Genomic DNA, 10,654 nt, shown 5'->3' with positions numbered 1-10,654 from the left:
CTGCCGCCATCACCTCTCTGATGCACGTTAATGCGGGAAGAGGTGGTCCCCACCTGGAATGTAATGTTGAACATTCTCAGGGGCCTCAAGCGGTTTCAGCAGATAGCATGGATATTCAATGCTTTTGGGGTGAAGAAATGCAAATTCTCACAGTCTGAGGGGATCTGGTGACAAGGTGTGATAATCATTCACGCAGAGCCTGCTGGAGTCTTAGCTAAATTCAATTCATGAAAACTCCAGCTCCTCAGGGAGTCTTGAGCTTCCGACAGTTACACAGCCTGCCGCCCACTGTACTTCCAGGTGACTCTGCACCCTCATTGTGCATGGGGGTACAAATATGTGCTCTCCTTCTCCCTCACAACAGGTGCACACTCAGATTGTGTCTAATGTCCCCGGGTCAAGATCTGAGAGGGATGGAGGGCTGGGAGGATGAAGAAGAGTCAGTTGAATCTCAGAGTACACATGGATTACAACCGGAGCAGTTTGGTGGGCTGCAGGAAGATCCTGAAACTGGAACACTGAAACAGGTGTAAATGGTCACAGCCCCCCATTTGCTCTCACAGGTTCCGGAGTTCCCAAGCTGGCAGGGGAGGAGGGAAAGTTCCACAGTCACTAAACCCAATGCACAAGGGTTGGGACGTTCCTCTGAAATACTGAAATAGAAGTACAGCCGGTGAGCAGGCAGGGCTCGGCTCTTGCGAGGGCAGAGCTTTGGGGTTGGAATAGGCAGTCAGTTGTCTGACTTGGGCACACACTTTCAGCAGATTGTTTTACACATTGCCTCATCGGCCGGACTCTCGGGCCGGTAATCCTGGGGGTTTTGAAGTGGATGTTTCAAAACCAGTAGACTTTGTGGATGTTCTGATTGGCTCACTGTGGGTGAGGCTCAATGCAGACGCTTGCTTAAAGTGCCGCTAAAATGCAGGGATGTTACGGTATAGACAATATTAGCAACAGAAGTCAAGAGCACAGAGCTGAGTGTCAGTTGCACCGGTTGTGAAATATACCTGGCAACAGGCCACCCAAAACAGCCAGGGCCACAGATCACACTATGTTTTGGGAAGGGGAAATTACTCCCAAGACGTATAACTGGGTATGCCCCCCTCCCCATAATGCAAAAATACTGTACACCTGTCAGGGTGGGGCTGAGGAGCCCACTTTCCAGAGAATGGATCAACGGCTCTTAGTTATCAGTCGGCCCAGGACTCTGAAAGGGATACACGCATGAGCAATCTCTTTGTTCCAAGGTACCCGAAAGAGATCCAATGCAAGACCAATATGACTCCAACCCAACCAACAAAATGGCAGTAGTTGATGACAAAGTATTGGCATAAAACGTTCAACAATAATAATAATACTATGCTGGGGAGCCGTTAAACAACAGTACGTGGTGGAGTGAAGAGAGACAAAAACTGCAGAGTGGAGTTTACCATCCAATCTTAGATGCAAGCATGTTCTGAAACTACTATTGGTTTGATTTGGGGTTAGATGTTTGCTGAAGATGCCAGCTATCTATTAGTAACTAGTTTATCCTAGAGAAGGAGTCATGGAGGTGCGAGTAAATTGGAAAGTCACTCTGTGTTATTATGTATTACCCAACTGTAAATAAGGTTGTTTGATTTACATAGAGTTGCTAATGGAGTGTGAGTTTTATTAGGTCTAAACCTAAACTTTAAAATCCTGTTTATGTTGCCATCTAGTGGAAGACTGAAGTCTCCTCTATTTACTAATCCTACATTATGTGGTATGTTTGAGATTTCTTAACGCAAGTTCGACCAGAATTCCAGGGCATCATTATTATTAGAATATATTTTACTATATAGAATTCTGTGTTATCTTTCCATGCAGACAGGATAAGCCATTTATCTTCTTTATCTGCTTTTTACAATTGCACAACAATATTCGATTGATTTGAAATCAGGGTTATCACCTTGTTTTTCTTCTGTTGCGCCAGGGAGCTGAAACAGCCCTCAATCAAATTGTATTTAAATTTAAGGTCCTCTCAAGGGCCTATTTTTCTCTTTTGAAGTAATATAATAGTAGCATAACAGCAATGCGATGGCACCTCATCATGTACGCCTGCCTGAGTATGCCTACCAATACACAGATGCAGTACTGATTGCTGCAATAACCCCAAATACTGGCAAGAGATAACTTCCCCAGCGCTCTACAGACTGCAAACCAGATCCAAAGCGGACGGCATGTTCGTGCAGAGCACGCGATCATATGATTGAACAGGTGAGGGGTTGAATGTTAAGATAGCGAATGACAGAAAGCCTGAAAGCAAAAGTGACATCTGTTAAATGGACGTGGCCATTTTGCCCTCATAGAAGCATAACAGCAATGCAAAGGCGCCTCATCATGTACGCCTGCCTGAGTATGCCCACCAATACACAGATGCGGTATGGATTGCTGCAATAACCCTAAACACTGGCAAGAGATAACTGCCACAGCGCTCCACAGCCTGCAAACCAGATCCAAAGAGGACGGCATGTACGTGCACGGCGCGCGATCCTATGATTGACTAGGTGGAATCCTTTTTGATCCAGATGCACCACGAAATGGCTAAAAATGAACATTAGCCACAAACAGATCCCACTGCAATGTACTATTATCAACTAATGGCAAAGACTGGCTGTGAGTAAAGTGTTGGGGTACACACCACTGCAATAAACAAAAAAACAACCATTGGCTGGTACACTAAGAAATTCTACGTCACAAGACATCTCAATCTACATATTACTCATGTGACTTTCAATTAGCTATTAGGATTTTACCAAGTGCCTCCCCTAGACAGCCTGTCACTCTTACACAATTTAATACGCTTGACAGAAGGAATCATGGGCAAGACAGATAAGCAACAGCGGAAACTGTCCTTTGACAGCCGCACCACCACCAAATCCACCACGGCCCACTCAGGTACAGAGGTTGATAGCGATCGTGCCACAAAATACAGCTATGGAGACAGCACTGCAAGCTATCCAGCAGAGCCTTCAGGCAATAGACAGTAGAATTGACACCCTGACTATTAGAGTGGACCACATGGCGGCCAAATTAGATACTAGAAGAGCTTAATCTTATTTTGCAGAGCTGTGCTATGGGCTATTGGCAATTCTGGGCATTTTTATTGTGATAAGGCTGGGTCTGCTGTCTGTGGGAATGTTTCTACCCGAAAATTGACCTCATCAGTACGGCGATCCTCCTCAGTGCGGTGCCTGGCCCTCAGATGGCACCTGGGATTTAGCTTTCAGCACCATCAAATCAGCAAATCAGCCATCTGAACTTGCTGCAACATAGAGCTCGCTTCAACCCTTCCTCTTACATCAAGCTGGGGAGCTCTCTGCCAATACAATCAGCCGGAGTCTTCCTTGCCTTGCAATGTGCTGGTGCCAGTTATAATCTTCATGGCCTCCTAGAAGTCACCCTCAGCCTTATGCTCTGGAGAGTCAACAACCAGCCCTAGAACAAGAGCACAAAATCTCTCTACTACTCGCACTTCCCCTCTAAGGACGGCTCTGGAATCTCTAGCCCGCCTTTCCTTATAGGGTGCCTGCCCCCCTTCCCACTTAGTCACTAAGACATATGCCACATCAGCATACTCCAACCCCACCTCTGCGTACCACTTAAAACCGCACTGTCCGAACTCCTTCTCGATCAGCTTCCCCCTTTACGTCTCACCTAAAGCTAAAAAAACCTTTAAACAAAAACTGATCAGACAACACCCTGAATCACTGTTCTTGGACATCTATCACTGCGCCTCCAAAGGATAATTAAAAATGGATCTCATCTTCCACTCTAAAAGACCCGAAACATGAAACTCTATCCTCAGATCGCAACTCAATATCTCCAAAATGGCTAACATGTCCCATAGTTGCAAACTGACTTTCTCAGCCCCTAACCACACGAGGCAAAATGGGAACACCACTGCAACCATCTACTCCAATGGCAGTGTCCTGATACAAGCCAACATTGACAACATGGAAATCTTGATGCTCTCTTCCCATCCCTCTGGACTTCCCCTTCCCACGCACTCCTCCCCTGCCCACCCATCCTCCTCTACCTGCAGAACCTGACCCGCCAACAGAACTCACCCACCACTCCGGTGCACCCTAGTAATAACACTTGCCTTCGCCGTGAGACACTACCAGAGAGAACAAAACTCCTCTACCCCCTGCTGGAAACCACCCTCTCTCGACTCCCGCCCCTTCCCTCCCTACCCACTTCGAACCACCTCAACACACAGTACATGACTCTCAACCCCCTCCCCAGTCCCTCATGCAATTTCTCGCCCCACCCCCTTTCCTCCCTACCTACTTCAAACGAGCTCAACACACAGTACGTGACTCCCTACCCCATTCCCAGTCCCTCATGCAATTTAACATCTACGCCCCAACATGGCCCCAACCTCCCTGCACCACCGACCCCGCCTAGATCCTACACAGACACCTCACTCGCTAAAGGGCAACTTAACAACATTAGGCTCTCCCCCTCCAGGTTTAACTTTCTCGCACAGAATTCCCACACAGACATAGAGACTGGGCAGCAGCTCACCCTGCGTGAAAGCCAAATACCCACTATAATCCAGGGTCTTAGTGAAATCCTTACCAACCTCACTGCATCCCTAAAGCCACACTTTTACCCTTCCTTCTCCTCTCTCCCTCAACAGAGGCTTTCCAATGCTCCCCATCAAGAAGGGATCTCTATCCCCCTCTCTCATCAGACACAGAGACCGAAAAGAACTAGAGATGACACATCTGCGAGTGAAGCGGCAGCTCTCACTTCCTTGTACAAAAATCTTATTAATGCCACCTTCCAATCCAAAATACAGGTGATCACTGGACCGAGAAGAGAACAGGCCGTTCTGAAATCACCTAGACAGCCGGCCACATGCACTATCATCCCCACGGTCCCCCGAACGATAAAACACACAACAGAGATGCCCCTGACTAACTGCATGCTCATAAACTGCAGATCAGCCACCAAGCATGCCACATAGCTAGCGGAATCCATCCTCACCCATGACATAGACATAGCATTCATCACTGAGACATGGCTAAATGACTCCTCATTGCACTCATGGATACTCTTGTCCCCCCTGGCTTTGCTATCACCAACAAAGATAGGAAAGATCAAAGAGGTGGAGGCATAGCCATCATCCACAAATACAATATTTCCGTGACAGAAAAAGACTCCTTCATCTACAACACCTTTGAATGCCTAACTGCCAACATTAACACTAGCAACAATAAAACACACATCTGCCACCTCATTTACCACCACCCAGGCAACACCACCACATTCACTGAACACCTGTCCGACCTGATTGCCCACTGCTCTCTACGAGATATGAACAGCCTTAGTCTGGGCAGCGTCAATCTTCACTGGAAGGAAGAAAATAACCTGCTAATCCAGAACCTGAAGGAACTGCTTCACAGCAACAACCTTACCCAATACTGCTTAGAAGAAACCCACATCAAAGGAGCAATCCTAGACTCCATTATCGCCCAGCACAGCACTGTCACGATAGACCGCACCCTGCCCGTGGACTGGTCCAAACACCACTTAATCCTTTTCAACCTCACTCAGCCTTTCACACCTAAATCTCCACCAAAGACCCTCCGAAATGGACTAGAAACTTCACCCAGATTAACATGACTTACCTAGAGGGAAGGGTTAACTCTCTCCTCACTGCCTCCACGGACGATCTAGCCACAACAGAACTCACCGCCCATTACAACACAAACATGACATCCATTCTAGTTCAAGTAGCCCCCTTGAAACTAAAAATAAACAGGAACATCCCAGCCAGATCTTGGTTCAACACAGACATTAACAACGAAAGAAGACAAGTAAGAGCTACAAAAAGACTATGGAGGAGCAACCCCTCCTCAAGCCTACTCGAACAACTCAAAGTAGCCCGAAGGAAATACAAAAAACACATCAGCAGCGAAAAATCTACCTTCTTCTGTGACACCCTGGACAACGCAAAAAAAAGGCCCAATGAACTGTTCAAAATCATCAGACAACAAACCTCCAAACTCCCGAAGCCTCCCTACAGGCCTCCAAAGTCTTGTGTGAAAATGTTGCCAACTTCTTCGAAGAAAATCACCAGGATTGAACTTTCACTGGATATCAAGGTCAACCCCGTCTGCAAAAACCGGCATCCAGTGACAGTAGATACCTCACCCAAGCACCCCACAAAAACCTGGAAGTCCTTCAACCCCATCCCGGAAACCTAGATCCTCAAACTGATCTCCACCTCCAAACCAGCCTCACACGTCCTTGACCCGATTCCAACCAAACTGACCAAAAAATGGAGACTCTCCATAGCTACGTTCTGTTGCAAGATCATTAACAGCTCCCTGAGAACCGGTATAATACCTGAATGCCTCAAAGTTGGCCAAGTCACACAACTACTAAAAAAAACAGGCCTTGACTCCAAGGAACTGAATAACTTCATACCCGTCTCCAATCTCCCCCTCCTATCCAAAATCCTTGAAGAATGCGTTCTCCAATAACTGATACATGGATAACATCAACCTTCTTGACCCCCACCAATCAGGTTTCAGAAAAGGCTACAGCACTGAGACCAAGATCCTTAATATCACAGACGACATCCACAAATCCCTCAATACTGACCAATGCTGCCTCCTTATTCTCCTAGACCTATCGGCAGCCTTTGACATGGTTGATCATCAACTTCTCATCAAAGCTTTACTAGAAAGGGTAGGAGCTGATAAGGTGGTCCTACGCTGGTTCTCCTCCTTCTTACACAGCCGCTCACGAAGGATACAAATAAAAAACTTTACCTCCATCTACACCCTGTCAACAGGGGTGTCCCACAAAGTTCAGTGCTCTCACCTCATCTGTTCAACATATACAGGGAACGCCTCACCACCCTACTCAAAACTGCTAGTATCCATTTCCACCTCTATGCAGATGACAACGAAATCTATCTAGAAACCTCCTCCATTGATGACATTCACAGACTAAATGTCACTCTAAAAGAAATCCAACATTGGCTGACGCTGAACCACATAAAACTCAACCAAGACAAAACTGAAATACTCCTCATCTCCAACAAAGAGGAGTACCCTCATATTTCAGAATGGCTAAAAGCATTGGATGCTCCTAATGGCAATCACACTCTGATCCACTCTGTTAAATCATTAGGTATTACCCTAGACTCAAAACTCGACATGGCCAATCACATCAAGAACTCCGCAAAGAGTGCCTTTGTCAACCTGAAGTTACTCAACAAAATAAAACCATTCATCCCAACCAACGATCGCAAACAAGCCACCCAATCACTGGTGCTATCCAGACTCAACTATGGGAATGCCACCCTCAATGGTACCTAGCACCCCTCAAAACGACTCTCAACGCAGCAGCTAGAATGGTCACTGGAATCAGGAAATATGATCACATTTCACCGACACTCATAGAACTAAAGAGGCTCCCAATCGAGCTGCGTGCCAGTTACAGAACTGCCTGCCTCACACACAAAGCCCTCCCACAGGAAACCGTGAGTATTTGGCTGCCAAACTCAAGAGGGCTGGTCAGACAAGGAACCTCAGGAGCTCCAGCACCCTACTACTCATCCCCATGAAAACACGCAAACAAAAAACTGCCACATGGTCCTTTGCCGGAAACGCGCCCAAAATCTATAACGCCATCCCAGTCGGTATCAGGACTATCTCGTCCTTCACAAAATTCAAAAAGCAACTTAAAGTCCTTTTCCTCAACCGCTCCCTACCGAATGGATAGCCGCCATCTATATGCTACAAGCTTTTCCCTGCTTGTTGTCTCTTCCTGACATTGTTGCTTTAAGACTCACCTCCTCCCTGATTTTCATCCCCCAACTCCCCCCTTAATTGGTTCAAACCCAAGACAACATGCATTCTATGAGGTTATCTCATGACTCACGGACTACCTCAATGCTGCTCAGCACACTTGGTCTTCTGAACCTATATGTAGAATCTTCCCTTAGTGTATCAACCTCAAGACTAGGTGCACTCTATGAGTTTATATCAGGACTCACACACTACCTCAATGCTGCTCAGCACTGCAGAGTCTATATGTAGAATACTGTTTACTGTATGAATCTTGCTCAAAAACTGTTGTGAAGCACTCCTGTACCCTCAAGCCAGGCTAGCGCTATGTACAACTCCTTAATACATAAATAAATAAATAAATATTAGCTCCTTTGAGGTTATAACAATAATCAATATGTTTTTCTTCTTAATAGGGTAGTTTAATACATTTGCATTCAGCAAATGCACCTTAGTGAGTTGGGTATTTGTTGTAGACTTTTAGCATGTTACGATTGGTAGTATGGAAGGTCGCTCTGTAGAGGTACGCACTACCTAATAGAGAGATGACCATTCATTGTTCATCAATGTGTGATTATCATAGAACTGTAATTCTAACCAGCTCCATAAAGACAGGGAAAGAAACGGGAAAGTGAAAATGAATAACGAGAGTAAGATAAAACTAGAATTGAGGAACAAAGAGAGCCTGAACCAGACGCCCCAGAACCTCCAGGAAGAACTCTTGGGATCTCTAGCCCACCCTGCAATAACATCCTGAGAGAAGGAGTGCCTCCAACATCTAACTTAAGGTAGTCTAAACAGCATTGTGGCAATACCGAGCGTAAAGTAATGGTGATGCAGAACAGTCTTAAATTTGTAGCAGAAATATAATAACAAATATAACAATCACATTTCTATAAAGAACACAGAGAGAAATGTTGGCAGAGCATCAATACACAATAAAAGTGAGATAGAAACAGCACGTACATCCAATAACAATATGTTTGAGTAACAGTATATTTATGCTTTATGGACCAGTTTACATGGTATACATTTAAACACACCAAAGTGGAGATGGTTAAGGAAAGGAACAGAGCTACAGAATTCTGGTATAAAAATTGTCAACGAGTAGCATGCCATTAAAGTTAGACGTGGAGGAAAGAATTATAACAGTTGAAAAAACACTCAATAAACCTACCTATTGTAGTTTATGTCAAGGGTCAAAGCCAAGATTGGGTAAATCTCAGATCAACTGACAAAATGATGGTCAATGGACCATTTCAGCGAGTGAGGTACTGGATATAATGTCACAAAGTTCTTGTGTGTCTTCAAAGTATTGTGGATTCCCTTTAAATATGATTTTGAAATGAGACGGCCTGCAAAAATGATGGGAATGGAAAGTTACTTCCTCAGCCTTTCCCTGCATTAAATATTCTCTTTACAATAGTCCTACACAATGCCAATCTTGAGTCCATTCCATGTTAGTTGCATTTTCATGTGATTTAGCATTTCTTCAGTGTGCCTGAATCTTAAGGGTCAAAAGATCATGGCTTACAGGTTTTTTTGGTCCATGACAAACTCTGGGTTTTGTTTACAAGGGAGGATTTTATGGGTTCTTTCAATTTTAAAGTCTTTTGTGAAGGTCAAATCAAATGTTTTATGAACTCAATTTGGCTCTATATTCTGTACCTTTTGGGAGGCTAAAGATTCTTAAGTTATCTCAGTGGCTTCGATCTTCCAGAGCTGTGATTTCCTTAGTTAGGACAAAGATTTTGGTGCAGAGGGAGTTTGTAGGTTTAGGATTTTGGGATTTATTGTCTTCTAATTCTTAACTCAGCTTCTGAGATTCTGCCTGTCAGGTCTTTAAAGTTTTGCATTAGACATTGTATGTCAGCTTTAATGGTGTTTGTATGGGATATGGTCACCTCAGCTAGATCATGTACACCTAATAGTCTCTGTAAAATTATTTTTATATTGGCTGTTTGATATGATTTTGATCTTATAGTATAGTCCAGAATCAAAAGGTCCGATCTTGAACTTTTTTGGCCTGTATTAATTTCTTTGATGTCCTTAGAGTCTTTTCGTTTACATTCCATCATGGTAATTGAGTCAAAAGAGAAGAGAGGTGCACTGAGAGCTGAACAATAATAGTATAGAGTTGAACCGCTTGATAGATGGGAGTTGAACTGCACTTGTGAAGGAAAGTTTTAAGATTATTTCCTGTTAAAGCACTGGAAGAAGAGACCTGAGCTTTGGTGCCAGACTACTGTGCAAAAGGATTTTATGAATTTTTGGTCACTGTTACGTCATTCTGGGTCAGTCAAAGAAACAATTTGGTATTGAGATGGCTCCTAGAGGTGTGTGGATTTAAATATTTCACATGGTGTCAAGTACTGAAGTGCGCTACATTTATGTCAGATCAAGATCACATTGCTTCACGGGTAGCAGGTAGACCTCACTAATAAGTGCACATCATTGAAGTTTGGAGGGTTTTTCGATGTATTGTCCCTGGCTATACAAATTAGAAAGTATTGTCTGCTATGTTAAGCTCAGGGAGCATGTTACCTCTCTAAGTGTGGCTCAGACACATTGATCAATGAGGGAAACCAGAGAGATCCTCGTCAGCAGATAGATATTAGGAGGCGGGGTCCCACTACTTCGGATACCAGCCAGCGATTACTGTAGGAACGAGGACACCACTATTTTTTCCAACTTCTGGCATCTCCAGTAAGGTGTGTAAGCACAGGAGATGACTCCAAATCACCTGAAGATTCTAGGTAGTCCCAGAGAAAATAGCAAGGATTCATATGCTGAATATCCCACTATGCATCGCCGATATGAGT

This window comes from Lissotriton vulgaris, chromosome 4_1 (assembly GCF_964263255.1).
Source record: "Lissotriton vulgaris chromosome 4_1, aLisVul1.2, whole genome shotgun sequence".
In the NCBI taxonomy this organism is placed as follows: domain Eukaryota; kingdom Metazoa; phylum Chordata; class Amphibia; order Caudata; family Salamandridae; genus Lissotriton; species Lissotriton vulgaris.
This window is presented reverse-complemented; position numbering follows the sequence as displayed.